General features: G+C 45.8%; 1 pseudogene across 1 annotated transcript in view; it reads right to left on the minus strand.

Annotated features, from left to right (window-relative positions):
- Positions 1–2,729: 2,729 nt before the first annotated feature.
- LOC118959009 overlaps positions 2,730–20,421 on the minus strand; it is a 46,711-nt pseudogene continuing 29,019 nt past the window's right edge. Inside the window, exons 18-20 of the transcript XR_005047755.1 lie at positions 17,137–17,267; positions 16,539–16,697; positions 2,730–3,225 (exon numbers count right to left, since the gene is read on the minus strand). The product of XR_005047755.1 is annotated as a chromosome transmission fidelity protein 18 homolog (transcript). The remainder of the gene's footprint in view (positions 3,226–16,538; positions 16,698–17,136; positions 17,268–20,421) is intronic.

Below are 20,421 nucleotides of genomic sequence, written 5' to 3' on the forward strand. Positions count from 1 at the left end.
ATTCAGTCTAATACACACCATCTGTCATTAACCTGGTTTCAGAGTCTAATACACACCATCTGTCATTAACCTGGTTTCAGTATAATACACACCATCTGTCATTAACCTGGTTTCAGAGTCTAATACACACCATCTGTCATTAACCTGGTTTCAGAGTCTAATACACACCATCTGTCATTAACCTGGTTTCAGTCTAATACACACCATCTGTCATTAACCTGGTTTCAGAGTCTAATACACACCATCTGTCATTAACCTGGTTTCAGTCTAATACACACCATCTGTCATTAACCTGGTTTCAGTCTAATACACACCATCTGTCATTAACCTGGTTTCAGTCTAATACACACATCTGTCATTAACCTGGTTTCAGTATAATACACACCATCTGTCATTAACCTGGTTTCAGTCTAATACACACCATCTGTCATTAACCTGGTTTCAGTCTAATACACACCATCTGTCATTAACCTGGTTTCAGTCTAATACACACCATCTGTCATTAACCTGGTTTCAGAGTCTAATACACACCATCTGTCATTAACCTGGTTTCAGTCTATTACACACCATCTGTCATTAACCTGGTTTCAGTCTAATACACACCATCTGTCATTAACCTGGTTTCAGTCTAATACACACCATCTGTCATTAACCTGGTTTCAGTCTAATACACACCATCTGTCTTTAACCTGGTTTCAGAGTCTAATACACACCATCTGTCATTAACCTGGTTTCAGAGTCTAATACACACCATCTGCCATTAACCTGGTTTCAGTCTAATACACACCATCTGTCATTAACCTGGTTTCAGAGTCTAATACACACCATCTGTCATTAACCTGGTTTCAGAGTCTAATACACACCATCTGTCGTTAACCTGGTTTCAGAGCTCCTGGGATCTGGACTCTCTCCATGTTTCTCTCCTTCCCTCTCCCTCGTGATTCTCTCCTTCCCTGAGATTAGCTTTGTCCTCCTCCTCATAGATTTACAATATTAACACCACTACATTCTGTTAAATCCACGAGGAAGTGAACCAGTGCACATTTCAGAAATATTTATTAAATCTTTATCTTTATTTAATCTTTATGGATCTTTATTAATGAAGTGAGAAGTAAGTTAATAACAAATAGATAAGAGCATTGGGGTGAAGGCTAGATGGAGAGATATTGGAGAGGGAGAGAGAGAGAGAGAGATAGATGGAGAGATACTGGAGAGAGGCAGATAGATGGAGAGATACTGGAGAGAGAGAGAGAGGCAGATAGATGGAGAGATACTAGAGAGAGAGAGAGACAGATAGATGGAGAGATACTGGAGAGAGGCAGATAGATGGAGATACTGGAGAGAGAGAGAGAGAGAGAGGCAGATAGATGGAGAGATACTGGAGAGAGAGAGACAGATAGATGGAGAGATACTGGAGAGAGGCAGATAGATGGAGATACTGGAGAGAGAGGCAGATAGATGAGAGATACTGGAGAGAGAGAGGCAGATAGATGGAGAGAGAGACAGATAGATGGAGAGATACTGGAGAGAGAGAGAGACAGATAGATGGAGAGATACTGGAGAGAGAGAGAGAGGCAGATAGATGGAGAGATACTGGAGAGGCAGATAGATGGAGATACTGGAGAGAGAGAGACGGATAGATAGAGAGATACTGGAGAGAGAGCGAGAGAGAGACAGAGAGAGAAACTGGAGAGAGGCAGATAGATGGAGAGATATTGGAGAGAGAGAGAGGCAGATAGATGGAGAGATACTGGAGAGAGAGAGGCAGAAAGATGGAGAGATATTGGAGAGAGAGAGAGATGGAGAGAAACTGGAGAGAGAGAGAGGCAGGTAGATGGAGAGATATTGGAGAGAGATGGAGAGAAACAGAGAGAGAGAGGCAGATAGATGGAGAGACATTGGAGAGAGAGAGCGGCAGATAGATGGAGAGATACTGGAGAGAGAGAGAGACAGATAGATGGAGAGATACTGGAGAGAGAGACAGATAGATGGAGAGATACTGGAGAGAGAGGGAGAGATACTGGAGAGAGAGGCAGATAGACGGAGAGATACTGGAGAGAGGCAGATAGATGGAGAGATACTGAAGAGAGAGAGGCAGATAGATGGACAGATATTGGAGAGAGAGAGAGAGAGAGACAGATAGATGGAGAGATATTGGAGAGAGAGAGCGAGGCAGAGAGATGGAGAGATACTGGAGAGAGAAATGGAGAGAAACTGGAGAGAGAGAGAGAGAAAGAAGTAGATAGATGGAGAGATACTAGAGAGAGAGACAGAGAGAAACTGGAGAGAGAGAGAGAGAAAGAAGTAGATAGATGGAGAGATACTAGAGAGAGAGACAGAGAGAAACTGGAGAGAGAGAGAAAGAGGTACAGAGACAATTACGTAAAACACCAAATATTGTCTGACTGACTATCTGACCGAGTGTCTGTCTGACTGACTAGCTGACTGTCCAAGTGAGTGACTGACTGACTGAGTGACTGATTATATAACTGGCTGAATATCTGGCTGTCTGACTGACTCTCTGACTGAGTGTCTGTCTGACTGACTAGCTAGCTGACTGTCCAAGTGAGTGACTGACTGACTGACTGTCTGAGTGACTGATTATATAACTGGCTGAATATCTGGCTGTCTGACTGACTCTCTGACTGAGTGTCTGTCTGACTGACTAGCTAGCTGACTGTCCAAGTGAGTGACTGATTATCTGAGTGACTGACTGGGTGAGTGACTGATTATCTGAGTGACTGTCTGAGCGAGTGACTGTCTGAGCGAGTGACTGTCTGAGCGAGTGACTGTCTGAGCGGGTGACAGTCTGAGCGGGCGACAGTCTGAGCGGGCGACAGTCTGAGCGGGCGACAGTCTGAGCGGGCGACAGTCTGAGCGGGCGACAGTCTGAGCGGGCGACAGTCTGAGCGGGCGACAGTCTGAGCGGGCGACAGTCTGAGCGGGCGACAGTCTGAGCGGGCGACAGTCTGAGCGGGCGACAGTCTGAGCGGGCGACAGTCTGAGCGGGCGACAGTCTGAGCGGGCGACAGTCTGAGCGGGCGACAGTCTGAGCGGGCGACAGTCTGAGCGGGCGACAGTCTGAGCGGGCGACAGTCTGAGCGGGCGACAGTCTGAGCGGGCGACAGTCTGAGCGGGCGACAGTCTGAGCGGGCGACAGTCTGAGCGGGCGACAGTCTGAGCGGGCGACAGTCTGAGCGGGCAACAGTCTGAGCGGGCGACAGTCTGAGCGGGTGACAGTCTGAGCGGGTGACTGACTGAGTGACTGTCTGAGTGAGTGACTGTCTGAGTGAGTGACTGTCTGAGTGAGTGACTGTCTGAGTGAGTGACTGTCTGAATGATTGTCTGAGTGGGTGACTGTCTGAGTGAGTGAGTGAGTGAGTGACTATCTGAGTGGGTGACAGTCTGAATGAGTGACTGTCTGACTGATATGCTGTACTCACAAAGTGCCTGATAGTAGGAGGGCTGATCTAGGATCCACCCCTGTCCATATAATCAGAGTAGGAGTGCTGAAAGGCTGGTCACATAAAGAGACACGAGACTCCAATGTGCATAACGACCTAACAGACCTACAGGATGATGCAGTCTCTATTGCACTCCACACTGCCCTTTCCCTCCTGGACAAAAGGAATGCCTATGTGAGAATGCTATTCATCGACTACAACTCAGCGTTCAACACCATAGTGTCCTTAAAGCTCATCACTAAGCTAAGGACCCGGGACTAAACATCTCCCTCTGCAACTGGATCCTGGACTTCCTGACGGCCCGCCCCCAGGTGGTAATGGTAGGTAACAACACATCCGCCACGCTGATCCTCAACACAGGGGCCCCTCAGGGGTGAGTGCTCAGTCCCCTCCTGTACTCCCTGTTCACTCATGACTGCACGGCCAGGCACAACTCCAACACCATCATTAAGTTTGCGGATGACACAACAGTGGTAGGCCTGATCACCGACGACGACAAGACAGCCTATAGGGAGCAGGTCAGGGACCTGGCTGTGTGGTGCCAGAAAAACAACCTCTCCCTCAACGTAACCAAGACCCCGCACACATTGACTCTGTACTGGTACCCCCCCTGTATATAGCCTCCACATTGACTCTGTACTGGTACCCCCGGTATATAGCCTCCACATTGACTCTGTACTGGTACCCCCCCTGTATATAGCCTCCACATTGACTCTGTACTGGTACCCCCCCTGTATATAGCCTCCACATTGACTCTGTACTGGTACCCCCTGTATATAGCCTCCACATTGACTCTGTACCGGTACCCCCTGTATATAGCCTCCACATTGACTCTGTACCGGTACCCCCTGTATATAGCCTCCACATTGACTCTGTACTGGTACCCCCTGTATATAGTCTCCACATTGACTCTGTACTGGTACCCCCTGTATATAGTCTCCACATTGACTCTGTACCGGTACCCCTGTATATAGCCTCCACATTGACTCTGTACTGGTACCCCCCCTGTATATAGTCTCCACATTGACTCTGTACTGGTACCCCCCCTGTATATAGCCTCCACATTGACTCTGTACCGGTACCACCTGTATATAGCCTCCACATTGACTCTGTACCGGTACCCCCTGTATATAGCCTCCACATTGACTCTGTACCGGTACCCCCTGTATATAGCCTCCACATTGACTCTGTACTGGTACCCCCTGTATATAGTCTCCACATTGACTCTGTACTGGTACCCCCTGTATATAGTCTCCACATTGACTCTGTACCGGTACCCCCTGTATATAGCCTCCACATTGACTCTGTACTGGTACCCCCCCTGTATATAGCCTCCACATTGACTCTGTACTGGTACCCCCTGTATATAGCCTCCACATTGACTCTGTACTGGTACCCCCCCTGTATATAGCCTCCACATTGACTCTGTACTGGTACCCCCTGTATATAGCCTCCACATTGACTCTGTACTGGTACCCCCTGTATATAGCCTCCACATTGACTCTGTACCGGTACCCCCTGTATATAGCCTCCACATTGACTCTGTACTGGTACCCCTGTATATAGCCTCCACATTGACTCTGTACCGGTACCCCCTGTATATAGCCTCCACATTGACTCTGTACTGGTACCCCCTGTATATAGCCTCCACATTGACTCTGTACTGGTACCCCCTGTATATAGCCTCCACATTGACTCTGTACTGGTACCCCCTGTATATAGCCTCCACATTGACTCTGTACCGGTACTCCCTGTATATAGCCTCCACATTGACTCTGTACCGGTACCCCCTGTATATAGCCTCCACATTGACTCTGTACTGGTACCCCCTGTATATAGCCTCCACATTGACTCTGTACTGGTACCCCCTGTATATAGCCTCCACATTGACTCTGTACTGGTACCCCCTGTATATAGCCTCCACATTGACTCTGTACTGGTACCCCTGTATATAGCCTCCACATTGACTCTGTACTGGTACCCCCCCTGTATATAGCCTCCACATTGACTCTGTACCGGTACCCCCTGTATATAGCCTCCACATTGACTCTGTACTGGTACCCCCTGTATATAGCCTCCACATTGACTCTGTACTGGTACCCCCTGTATATAGCCTCCACATTGACTCTGTACTGGTACCCCTGTATATAGCCTCCACATTGACTCTGTACTGGTACCCCCTGTATATAGCCTCCACATTGACTCTGTACCGGTACCCCCTGTATATAGCCTCCACATTGACTCTGTACTGGTACCCCCTGTATATAGTCTCCACATTGACTCTGTACTGGTACCCCCTGTATATAGTCTCCACATTGACTCTGTACCGGTACCCCCTGTATATAGCCTCCACATTGACTCTGTACCGGTACCCCCTGTATATAGCCTCCACATTGACTCTGTACCGGTACCCCCTGTATATAGCCTCCACATTGACTCTGTACTGGTACCCCCTGTATATAGCCTCCACATTGACTCTGTACTGGTACCCCCTGTATATAGCCTCCACATTGACTCTGTACTGGTACCCCCTGTATATAGCCTCCACATTGACTCTGTACCGGTACCCCCTGTATATAGCCTCCACATTGACTCTGTACTGGTACCCCTGTATATAGTCTCCACATTGACTCTGTACCGGTACCCCCTGTATATAGCCTCCACATTGACTCTGTACCGTAACACCCTGTATATAGCCTCCACACTGACTCTGTACTGGTACCCCCTGTATATAGCCTCCACATTGACTCTGTACCGTAACACCCTGTATATAGCCTCCACATTGACTCTGTACCGGTACACCCTGTATATAGCCTCCACATTGACTCTGTACTGGTACCCCCTGTATATAGCCTCCACATTGACTCTGTACTGGTACACCCTGTATATAGTCTCCACATTGACTCTGTACCGGTACACCCTGTATATAGCCTCCACATTGACTCTGTACCGGTACCCCCTGTATATAGCCTCCACATTGACTCTGTACTGGTACCCCCTGTATATAGCCTCCACATTGACTCTGTACTGGTACACCCTGTATATAGCCTCCACATTGACTCTGTACCGGTACCCCCTGTATATAGCCTCCACATTGACTCTGTACCGGTACCCCCTGTATATAGCCTCCACATTGACTCTGTACCGGTACTCCCTGTATATAGCCTCCACATTGACTCTGTACCGGTACACCCCCTGTATATAGCCTCCACATTGACTCTGTACTGGTACCCCCTGTATATAGCCTCCACATTGACTCTGTACCGGTACCCCCTGTATATAGCCTCCACATTGACTCTGTACTGGTACCCCCTGTATATAGTCTCCACATTGACTCTGTATCGGTACCCCCTGTATATAGCCTCCACATTGACTCTGTACTGGTACCCCCCCTGTATATAGCCTCCACATTGACTCTGTATCGGTACCCCTGTATATAGCCTCCACATTGACTCTGTACTGGTACCCCCTGTATATAGTCTCCACATTGACTCTGTATCGGTACACCCTGTATATAGCCTCCACATTGACTCTGTACTGGTACCCCCCCTGTATATAGACTCCACATTGACTCTGTATCGGTACCCCCTGTATATAGCCTCCACATTGACTCTGTACTGGTACCCCCTGTATATAGTCTCCACATTGACTCTGTATCGGTACCCCCTGTATATAGCCTCCACATTGACTCTGTACTGGTACCCCCCCTGTATATAGCCTCCACATTGACTCTGTATCGGTACCCCCTGTATATAGCCTCCACATTGACTCTGTACTGGTACCCCCTGTATATAGCCTCCACATTGACTCTGTACCGTAATACCCTGTATATAGCCTCCACATTGACTCTGTACTGGTACCCCCTGTATATAGTCTCCACATTGACTCTGTACTGGTATCCCCTGTATATAGCCTCCACATTGACTCTGTACTGGTACCCCCTGTATATAGCCTCCACATTGACTCTGTACTGGTACCCCCTGTATATAGCCTCCACATTGACTCTGTACTGGTACCCCCCTGTATATAGCCTCCACATTGACTCTGTACCGTAACACCCTGTATATAGCCTCCACATTGACTCTGTACCGGTACACCCTGTATATAGCCTCCACATTGACTCTGTACTGGTACCCCCTGTATATAGCCTCCACATTGACTCTGTACTGGTACACCCTGTATATAGTCTCCACATTGACTCTGTACCGGTACACCCTGTATATAGCCTCCACATTGACTCTGTACCGGTACACCCTGTATATAGCCTCCACATTGACTCTGTACCGGTACCCCCTGTATATAGCCTCCACATTGACTCTGTACTGGTACCCCCTGTATATAGCCTCCACATTGACTCTGTACTGGTACACCCTGTATATAGCCTCCACATTGACTCTGTACCGGTACCCCCTGTATATAGCCTCCACATTGACTCTGTACCGGTACCCCCTGTATATAGCCTCCACATTGACTCTGTACCGGTACACCCTGTATATAGCCTCCACATTGACTCTGTACCGGTACACCCCCTGTATATAGCCTCCACATTGACTCTGTACTGGTACCCCCTGTATATAGCCTCCACATTGACTCTGTACCGGTACCCCCCCTGTATATAGCCTCCACATTGACTCTGTACTGGTACCCCCTGTATATAGCCTCCACATTGACTCTGTACCGGTACCCCCTGTATATAGCCTCCACATTGACTCTGTACTGGTACCCCCTGTATATAGTCTCCACATTGACTCTGTATCGGTACCCCTGTATATAGCCTCCACATTGACTCTGTACTGGTACCCCCCCTGTATATAGCCTCCACATTGACTCTGTATCGGTACCCCCTGTATATAGCCTCCACATTGACTCTGTACTGGTACCCCCTGTATATAGTCTCCACATTGACTCTGTATCGGTACACCCTGTATATAGCCTCCACATTGACTCTGTACTGGTACCCCCCCTGTATATAGCCTCCACATTGACTCTGTATCGGTACCCCCTGTATATAGCCTCCACATTGACTCTGTACTGGTACCCCCTGTATATAGTCTCCACATTGACTCTGTATCGGTACCCCCTGTATATAGCCTCCACATTGACTCTGTACTGGTACCCCCCCTGTATATAGCCTCCACATTGACTCTGTATCGGTACCCCTGTATATAGCCTCCACATTGACTCTGTACTGGTACCCCCTGTATATAGCCTCCACATTGACTCTGTACCGTAATACCCTGTATATAGCCTCCACATTGACTCTGTACTGGTACCCCCTGTATATAGTCTCCACATTGACTCTGTACTGGTATCCCCTGTATATAGCCTCCACATTGACTCTGTACTGGTACACCCTGTATATAGCCTCCACATTGACTCTGTACTGGTACCCCTGTATATAGCCTCCACATTGACTCTGTACTGGTACCCCCTGTATATAGCCTCCACATTGACTCTGTACTGGTACCCCCCTGTATATAGCCTCCACATTGACTCTGTACCGGTACCCCCTGTATATAGCCTCCACATTGACTCTGTACTGGTACCCCCCCTGTATATAGCCTCCACATTGACTCTGTACTGGTACCCCCCTGTATATAGCCTCCACATTGACTCTGTACTGGAACCCCCTGTATATAGCCTCCACATTGACTCTGTACTGGTACACCCTGTACATAGCCTCCACATTGACTCTGTACTGGTACCCCCTGTATATAGCCTCCACATTGACTCTGTACTGGTACCCCTGTATATAGCCTCCACATTGACTCTGTACTGGTACCCCCTGTATATAGCCTCCACATTGACTCTGTACTGGTACCCCCTGTATATAGCCTCCACATTGACTCTGTACTGGTACCCCCTGTATATAGCCTCCACATTGACTCTGTACTGGTACCCCCTGTATATAGCCTCCACATTGACTCTGTACTGGTACTCCCTGTATATAGCCTCCACATTGACTCTGTACTGGTACCCCCTGTATATAGCCTCCACATTGACTCTGTACTGGTACCCCCTGTATATAGCCTCCACATTGACTCTGTACTGGTACCCCCTGTATATAGTCTCCACATTGACTCTGTACCGTAACACCCTGTATATAGCCTCCACATTGACTCTGTACCGTAATACCCTGTATATAGCCTCCACATTGTTATTTTACTGCTGCTCTTTAATTACTTGTTACTTTAATTTCTTATTCTTATGCATATTTTTTGAAACTGCATTGTTGATTAGGGCCTGTAAGTCAGCATTTCACTGAACAGGTTGGGTGGGGTCTGCACACCGGTTGCATTCGGGACATGTGACTAATATAATTAGATTTGATCTAGGATCAGCTCCCCCCTGTCCATATAATCAGAGGAGTGTTGATCTAGGATCAGGTCCATATAATCAGAGGAGGAGTGTTGATCTAGGATCAGGTCCCCCCCTGTCCATATAATCAGAGGAGTGTTGATCTAGGATCAGGTCCATATAATCAGAGGAGGAGTGTTGATCTAGGATCAGGTCCATGTAATCAGAGGAGTGTTGATCTAGGATCAGGTCCATATAATCAGAGGAGGAGTGTTGATCTAGGATCAGGTCCATATAATCAGAGGAGGAGTGTTGATCTAGGATCAGGTCCATGTAATCAGAGGAGGAGTGTTGATCTAGGATCAGGTCCATGTAATCAGAGGAGTGTTGATCTAGGATCAGGTCCATATAATCAGAGGAGGAGTGTTGATCTAGGATCAGGTCCATGTAATCAGAGGAGTGTTGATCTAGGATCAGGTCCATATAATCAGAGGAGGAGTGTTGATCTAGGATCAGGTCCATATAATCAGAGGAGGAGTGTTGATCTAGGATCAGGTCCATATAATCAGAGGAGGAGTGTTGATCTAGGATCAGGTCCATGTAATCAGAGGAGGAGTGTTGATCTAGGATCAGGTCCATATAATCAGAGGAGTGTTGATCTAGGATCAGGTCCATATAATCAAAGGAGGAGTGTTGATCTAGGATCAGGTCCATATAATCAGAGGAGGAGTGTTGATCTAGGATCAGGTCCCCCTGTCCATATAATCAGAGGAGTGTTGATCTAGGATCAGGTCCATATAATCAGAGGAGTGTTGATCTAGGATCAGGTCCATATAATCAGAGGAGTGTTGATCTAGGATCAGGTCCATATAATCAGAGGAGTGTTGATCTAGGATCAGGTCCATATAATCAGAGGAGTGTTGATCTAGGATCAGGTCCATATAATCAGAGGAGGAGTGTTGATCTAGGATCAGGTCCATATAATCAGAGGAGTGTTGATCTAGGATCAGGTCCATATAATCAGAGGAGTGTTGATCTAGGTTCAGATTCATATAATCAGAGGAGTGTTGATCTAGGATCAGGTCCATATAATCAGAGGAGGAGTGTTGATCTAGGATCAGATTCATATAATCAGAGGAGTGTTGATCTAGGATCAGGTCCATATAATCAGAGGAGGAGTGTTGATCTAGGATCAGGTCCATATAATCAGAGGAGTGTTGATCTAGGTTCAGATTCATATAATCAGAGGAGTGTTGATCTAGGATCAGGTCCATATAATCAGAGGAGGAGTGTTGATCTAGGATCAGGTCCATATAATCAGAGGAGTGTTGATCTAGGATCAGGTCCATATAATCAGAGGAGGAGTGTTGATCTAGGATCAGGTCCCTATAATCAGAGGAGGAGTGTTGATCTAGGATCAGGTCCATATAATCAGAGGAGTGTTGATCTAGGATCAGGTCCCTATAATCAGAGGAGGAGTGTTGATCTAGGATCAGGTCCATATAATCAGAGGAGGAGTGTTGATCTAGGATCAGCTCCATATAATCAGAGGAGTGTTGATCTGGGATCAGGTCAATATAATCAGAGGAGGAGTGTTGATCTAGGATCAGGTCCATATAATCAGAGGAGGAGTGTTGATCTAGGATCAGGTCCATATAATCAGAGGAGTGTTGATCTAGGATCAGGTCCATATAATCAGAGGAGGAGTGTTGATCTAGGATCAGGTCCATATAATCAGAGGAGGAGTGTTGATCTAGGATCAGGTCTATATAATCAGAGGAGGAGTGTTGATCTAGGATCAGGTCCATATAATCAGAGGAGTGTTGATCGAGGATCAGGTCCCTATAATCAGAGGAGGAGTGTTGATCTAGGATCAGGTCTATATAATCAGAGGAGTGTTGATCTAGGATCAGGTCTATATAATCAGAGGAGTGTTGATCTAGGATCAGGTCCCTATAATCAGAGGAGGAGTGTTGATCTAGGATCAGGTCCATATAATCAGAGGAGGAGTGTTGATCTAGGATCAGGTCCATATAATCAGAGGAGGAGTGTTGATCTAGGATCAGGTCCATATAATCAGAGGAGTGTTGATCGAGGATCAGGTCCCTATAATCAGAGGAGGAGTGTTGATCTAGGATCAGGTCCATATAATCAGAGGAGTGTTGATCTAGGATCAGGTCCATATAATCAGAGGAGTGTTGATCTAGGATCAGGTCCAAATAATCAGAGGAGTGTTGATCTAGGATCAGGTCCATATAATCAGAGGAGGAGTGTTGATCTAGGATCAGATCCATATAATCAGAGGAGGAGTGTTGATCTAGGATCAGGTCCATATAATCAGAGGAGTGTTGATCTAGGATCAGGTCCATATAATCAGAGGAGTGTTGATCTAGGATCAGGTCCATATAATCAGAGGAGGAGTGTTGATCTAGGATCAGGTCCCTATAATCAGAGGAGTGTTGATCTAGGATCAGGTCCATATAATCAGAGGAGTGTTGATCTAGGATCAGGTCCATATAATCAGAGGAGGAGTGTTGATCTAGGATCAGGTCCCTATAATCAGAGGAGTGTTGATCTAGGATCAGGTCCATGTAATCAGAGGAGGAGTGTTGATCTAGGATCAGGTCCATATAATCAGAGGAGGAGTGTTGATCGAGGATCAGGTCCATATAATCAGAGGAGTGTTGATCTAGGATCAGGTCCATATAATCAGAGGAGGAGTGTTGATCTAGGATCAGGTCCATATAATCAGAGGAGGAGTGTTGATCGAGGATCAAATACTGGTAATACTAGTAATCCTCTTTTCAAATAAAGGTGTGTGAATACTGTGTGTGTGAATACTGGTAATCCACTTTGCAAATAAAGGTGTGTGAATACTGTGTGTGTGAATACCGGTAATCCTCTTTTCAAATAAAGGTGTGTGAATACTGTGTGTGTGAATACTGGTAATCCACTTTGCAAATAAAGGTGTGTGAATAGTGTGTGTGTGAATACCAGTAATCCTCTTTTCAAATAAAGGTGTGTGAATACTGTGTGTGTGAATACCGGTAATCCTCTTTTCAAATAAAGGTGTGTGAATACTGTGTGTGTGAATACTGGTAATCCTCTTTTCAAATAAAGGTGTGTGAATACTGTGTGTGTGAATACTGGTAATCCACTTTGCAAATAAAGGTGTGTGAATACTGTGTGTGTGAATACTGGTAATCCACTTTGCAAATAAAGGTGTGTGAATACTGTGTGTGTGAATACTGGTAATCCTCTTTTCAAATAAAGGTGTGTGAATACTGTGTGTGTGAATACTGGTAATCCTCTTTTCAAATAAAGGTGTGTGAATACTGTGTGTGTGAATACTGGTAATCCACTTTGCAAATAAAGGTGTGTGAATACTGTGTGTGTGAATACTGGTAATCCACTTTGCAAATAAAGGTGTGTGAATACTGTGTGTGTGAATACTGGTAATCCACTTTGCAAATAAAGGTTTGTGAATACTGTGTGTGTGAATACTGGTAATCCACTTTGCAAATAAAGGTGTGTGAATACTGTGTGTGTGAATACTGGTAATCCTCTTTTCAAATAAAGGTTTGTGAATACTGTGTGTGTGAATACTGGTAATCCTCTTTTTAAATAAAGATGTGTCAATACTGTGTGTTCTCACCCTGATCTCGACTACAGTGTTTCTCAGGATGTTCTCCAGCCTCTGTTGGTGGTTCCTGACGGACGACCTCACAGATGATGTCACTGCCTTAGGCTGCTTCTCCTTCTCGTCCTCCTGCTTCTGAAAACACACACACACACACACACACACACACACACACACACACACACACACACACACACACACACACACACACACCTTTAAAGACATGATTAGAACATTACATCATAAATCCATTCTATAATCTAACACTGGTACCCTACACACCATGATCCATTCTATAATCTAACACTGGTACCCTACACACCATGATCCATTCTATAATCTAACACTGGTACCCTACACACCATGATCCATTCTATAATCTAACACTGGTACCCTACAGACCATGATCCATTCTATAATCTAACACTGGTACCCTACATACCATGATCCATTCTATAATCTAACACTGGTACCCTACACACCATGATCCATTCTATAATCTAACACTGGTACCCTACAGACCATGATCCATTCTATAATCTAACACTGGTACCCTACAGACCATGATCCATTCTATAATCTAACACTGGTACCCTACAGACCATGATCCATTCTATAATCTAACACTGGTACCCTACACACCATGATCCATTCTATAATCTAACACTGGTACCCTACAGACCATGATCCATTCTATAATCTAACACTGGTACCCTACACACCATGATCCATTCTATAATCTAACACTGGTACCCTACAGACCATGATCCATTCTATAATCTAACACTGGTACCCTACAGACCATGATCCATTCTATAATCTAACACTGGTACCCTACAGACCATGATCCATTCTATAATCTAACACTGGTACCCTACAGACCATGATCCATTCTATAATCTAACACTGGTACCCTACACACCATGATCCATTCTATAATCTAACACTGGTACCCTACACACCATGATCCATTCTATAATCTAACACTGGTACCATACACACCATGACCCATTCTATAATCTAACACTGGTACCCTACACACACCATGATCCATTCTATAATCTAACACTGGTACCCTACAGACCATGATCCATTCTATAATCTAACACTGGTACCCTACAGACCATGATCCATTCTATAATCTAACACTGGTACCCTACAGACCATGATCCATTCTATAATCTAACACTGGTACCCTACACACCATGATCCATTCTATAATCTAACACTGGTACCCTACAGACCATGATCCATTCTATAATCTAACACTGGTACCCTACACACCATGATCCATTCTATAATCTAACACTGGTACCCTACACACCATGATCCATTCTATAATCTAACACTGGTACCCTACACACCATGATCCATTCTATAATCTAACACTGGTACCCTACACACCATGATCCATTCTATAATCTAACACTGGTACCCTACACACCATGATCCATTCTATAATCTAACACTGGTACCCTACACACCATGATCCATTCTATAATCTAACACTGGTACCCTACAGACCATGATCCATTCTATAATCTAACACTGGTACCCTACAGACCATGATCCATTCTATAATCTAACACTGGTACCCTACACACCATGATCCATTCTATAATCTAACACTGGTACCCTACACACCATGATCCATTCTATAATCTAACACTGGTACTCTACACACCATGATCCATTCTATAATCTAACACTGGTACCCTACACACCATGATCCATTCTATAATCTAACACTGGTACCCTACACACCATGATCCATTCTATAATCTAACACTGGTACCCTACACACCATGATCCATTCTATAATCTAACACTGGTACCCTACACACCATGATCCATTCTATAATCTAACACTGGTACCACACCATGATCCATTCTATAATCTAACACTGGTACCCTACAGACCATGATCCATTCTATAATCTAACACTGGTACCCTACACACCATGATCCATTCTATAATCTAACACTGGTACTCTACACACCATGATCCATTCTATAATCTAACACTGGTACCCTACACACCATGATCCATTCTATAATCTAACACTGGTACCACACCATGATCCATTCTATAATCTAACACTGGTACCCTACACACACCATGATCCATTCTATAATCTAACACTGGTACCCTACAGACCATGATCCATTCTATAATCTAACACTGGTCCCCTACAGACCATGATCCATTCTATAATCTAACACTGGTACCCTACAGACCATGATCCATTCTATAAACTAACACGGTACCCTACACACACCATGATCCATTCTATAATCTAACACTGGTAACCCTACAGACCATGATCCATTCTATAATCTAACACACTGGTACCCTACACACCCATGATCCATTCTATAATCTAACACTGGTACCCTACACCACCATGACCCATTCTATAATCTAACACTGGTACCCTACACACCATGATCCATTCTATAATCTAAGCACTGGTACCCTACACACCATGACCCATTCTATAATCTAACACTGGTACACCTACAGACCATGATCCATTCTATAATCTAACACTGGTACCTACAGACCATGATCCATTCTATAATCTAACACTGGTACCCTACACACCATGATCCATTCCTATAATCTAACACTGTGTGTGTGTCTGACCGTGTGTGTGTCTGACTGTGTGTGCGTGTGTGTCTGACTGTGTGTGGGTGTGTGCGTGTGAGTGTGTGTGTGTGTCTGACCGTGTGTTGGGTGTGGCGTGTATGTCTGACCGTGTGTGGGTGTGTGTCTGACCGTGTGTGGGTGTGTGTCTGACCGTGTGTGGGTGTGTGTCTGACCGTGTGTGGGTGTGTGAGTGTGTCTGACCGTGTGTGGGTGTGTGAGTGTGTCTGACCGTGTGTGGGTGTGTGTCTGACCGTGTGTGGGTGTGTGTCTGACCGTGTGTGGGTGTGTGAGTGTGTCTGACCGTGTGTGGGTGTGTGTCTGACTGTGTGTGTGTGTGTGTCTGACTGTGTGTGTGTGTGTCTGACCGTGTGTGAGTGTGTGTGTGTGTGTGAGTGTGTCTGACCGTGTGTGTGTGTGTCTGACCGTGTGTCAGTGTGTGTGTGTGTGTGTGAGTGTGTCTGGACCGTGTGTGAGTGTGTGTGTGTGTGTGTGTGTGTCTGACCGTGTGGGGTTGCGTAGCAGCATCAGTGATTCTGCTCTCCTCATCCTCTCCTGGTCCATCTCTCTGCTGATCGTCTGTTTGGTCTGGTAGGTCAGCTGTCTGTGGGGGGCAAGCCTGGGAAACAGGACCACCTGCTCCACACGCCTACACACCACACACACACACGGTCAGACACACACACACACACACCCAGTCAGACACACCACACACACACACACACACACAGACGGTCAGACACACACACACACAGACACACGGTTCAGACACACGGTCCAGACACACGGTCAGACACACGGTCAGACACACACACACACACACACACACAGAGACACAGTTGTGTTTTAGGTGTGTGTGTATTTGTGTTTTAGGTGTGTGTGTGTGTGTGTGTTTTAGGTGTGTGTGTGTGTTGTGTTTTAGGTGTGTGTGTGTGTTTGTGTTCTAGGTGTGTGTGTGTGTGCGCGTGTGTCTGTTCGTGTGTGTGTGTTCTAGGTGTGTGTGTGTGTGTGTGTTCTAGGTGTGTGTGTGTGTGTGTGTGTGTGTGTGTGTGTGTGTGTGTGTGTGTGTGTGTGTGTGTGTGACTCACGGCTCCAGAACGTAGACATATTGTCCATCAGGCGTTCTGTCCTGTCTGTAGGACAGGTTGTAGGAGATCATGGTGTGAATCAGATCAACCAGCTGCTGTTTCTCTCTGTCGCTGAACAGTTGGGGGTTCACCTGGGACACACAGAAACACACACCTGTTATTCAACACCTGGACACACAGAAACACACACCTGTTATTCAACACCTGGACACACAGAAACACACACCTGTTATTCAACACCTGGACACACAGAAACACACACCTGTTATTCAACACCTGGACACACAGAAACACACACCTGTTATTCAACACCTGGACACAGAAACACACACCTGTTATTCAACACCTGGACACAGAAACACCCACCTGTTATTCAACACCCTGACCCCCCCTGAACAGACCATAAACCAGACTGATGCTGGCACTAAGACCTCTCAACCAGCTGTATAAGGCCATTAACCAGACTGATGCTGGCACTGAGACCTCTCAACCAGCTGTATAAGGCCATAAACCAGACTGATGCTGGCACTAAGACCTCTCAACCAGCTGTATAAGGCCATAAAACAAGACTGATGCTGGCACTGAGACCTCTCAACCAGCTGTATAATGCCACAAACAAGACTGATGCTGGCACTGAGACCTCTCAACCAGCTGTATAAGGCCATAAACCAGACTGATGCTGGCACTGAGACCTCTCAACCAGCTGTATAAGGCCATTAACCAGACTGATGCTGGCACTGAGACCTCTCAACCAGCTGTATAAGGCCATAAACCAGACTGATGCTGGCACTAAGACCTCTCTCAACCAGCTGTATAAGGCCATAAACAAGACTGATGCTGGCACTGAGACCTCTCAACCAGCTGTATAAGGCCATAAACCAGACTGATGCTGGCACTGAGACCTCTCAACCAGCTGTATATGTAGTTTAGGACAGATAATATCCAGTGAGTGTACCTACAGGTTGTAGTTTAGGACAGATAATATCCAGTGAGTGTACCTACAGGTTGTAGTTTAGGACAGATAATATCCAGTGAGTGTACCTACAGGTTGTAGTTCAGGACAGATAATATCCAGTGTGTGTACCTACAGGTCATAGTTTAGGACAGATAATATCCAGTGAGTGTACCTACAGGTCATAGTTTAGGACAGATAATATCCAGTGTGTGTACCTACAGGTCGTAGTTTAGGACAGATAATATCCAGTGTGTGTGTGTACCTACAGGTCGTAGTTTAGGACAGATAATATCCAGTGAGTGTACCTACAGGTCGTAGTTTAGGACAGATAATATCCAGTGTGTGTACCTACAGGTCGTAGTTTAGGACAGATAATATCCAGTGTGTGTGTGTACCTACAGGTCGTAGTTTAGGACAGATAATATCCAGTGTGTGTACCTACAGGTCGTAGTTTAGGACAGATAATATCCAGTGTGTGTACCTACAGGTCGTAGTTTAGGACAGATAATATCCAGTGTGTGTGTGTACCTACAGGTCGTAGTTTAGGACAGATAATATCCAGTGTGTGTGTGTACCTACAGGTCGTAGTTTAGGACAGATAATATCCAGTGAGTGTACCTACAGGTCGTAGTTTAGGACAGATAATATCCAGTGAGTGTGTAGCGGTATTTATTAGAGAGGGGTAAAGAAAGATTTTGTTTGGGCGCCAGGCAGGTATTAACCGAAAGGAAAAGAGTAGAATAGAGAGAGTACCACTACCAGACCCACACACATCAGCAGAAGAGACTGCCTAGAGTGTAGCCTGTTTACCAGATAGCCAGTGGAGAGAAAAGAGAATAAACACCATATAAAACCCACATCACAGCACCGGGGTAACCCAAACAAGAATACCTCATACAATAATACTAATACTGGCATAGCAATTCAACAGCAACTTCATACAAGAACGAACCCAGTCATCAACATAGGATTTGCAATAATCTGTATTATTTTCTAGTAGATGAGTGCAGAGGGTATGAATGTGGGGGGGTGTTCATCGACACAACAAAGGCCTTAAAAATGTCCAGTCTTCTCGGCCACATGTCATTAGTACATCTCAATACAGTTGACATAACAATACACAATTTGCAAGCAACCTCCCTTTTAACTGAAATGTCCAAATACTTCTGGCAGGGCAATAATAGTCCAGCTCTAATGAACTTCAATGGGAAGTGCATTGGAAAAATAGAGAGTCTGGTGCAGGGTAAAGCACTGGAACGATAGAGGGAAGAGAAAAAGAGAACAAGAGAGATCTTAGCTGTGGTCTTCAGGCGTGCAGGTGTACTGTCTGACTGTCCGATGGTTTGTATGTTAAAGCTTCGCAACAATGTTGCTACTAATCCATGCGATCCATAACGGGCGCGGTCCCAAACGAAAACAACCACGACCTAGAGCGATTACACCGATGATTGAGTTAAACACTCTATAACTACACACGCTGAAACCAAACAAAACTTCTGCAGCACAGCACACACAATCAAACTGTCGCGCCACCAAAGAGCCCCTCCCCAAAGAGCCCCTCCCCAAAGAGCCCCTCCCCAAAGAGCCCCTCCCCAAAGAGCTCCTCCCCAAAGAGCCCCTCCCCAAAGAGCCCCTCCCCAAAGAGCCCCTCCCCAAAGAGCCCCTCCCCAAAGAGCCCCTCCCCAAAGAGCTCCTCCCCAAAGAGCCCCTCCCCAAAGAGCCCCTCCCCAAAGAGCTGAACGAGCTCTCTTTATATTCTTCTTCCTTACTGCTCATGCGCTCTTAAAGTGGCAGTGCACGGTGAAGGCTCTGTGCAGATTTCGCCACAAGTGTACCTACAGGTCATAGTTCAGGACAGATAATATCCAGTGAGTGTACCTACAGGTCGTAGTTTAGGACAGATAATATCCAGTGTGTGTACCTACAGGTCATAGTTTAGGACAGATAATATCCAGTGAGTGTACCTACAGGTCATAGTTTAGGACAGATAATATCCAGTGAGTGTACCTACAGGTCATAGTTTAGGACAGATAATATCCAGTGAGTGTACCTACAGGTTGTAGTTTAGGACAGATAATATCCAGTGAGTGTACCTACAGGTCGTAGTTTAGGACAGATAATATCCAGTGAGTGTACCTACAGGTCATAGTTTAGGACAGATAATATCCAGTGAGTGTACCTACAGGTCGTAGTTTAGGACAGATAATATCCAGTGTGTGTACCTACAGGTCGTAGTTTAGGACAGATAATATCCAGTGAGTGTACCTACAGGTTGTAGTTTAGGACAGATAATATCCAGTGAGTGTAACTACAGGTTGTAGTTCAGGACA

Source organism: Oncorhynchus mykiss, unplaced genomic scaffold (assembly GCF_013265735.2).
Source record: "Oncorhynchus mykiss isolate Arlee unplaced genomic scaffold, USDA_OmykA_1.1 un_scaffold_509, whole genome shotgun sequence".
In the NCBI taxonomy this organism is placed as follows: domain Eukaryota; kingdom Metazoa; phylum Chordata; class Actinopteri; order Salmoniformes; family Salmonidae; genus Oncorhynchus; species Oncorhynchus mykiss.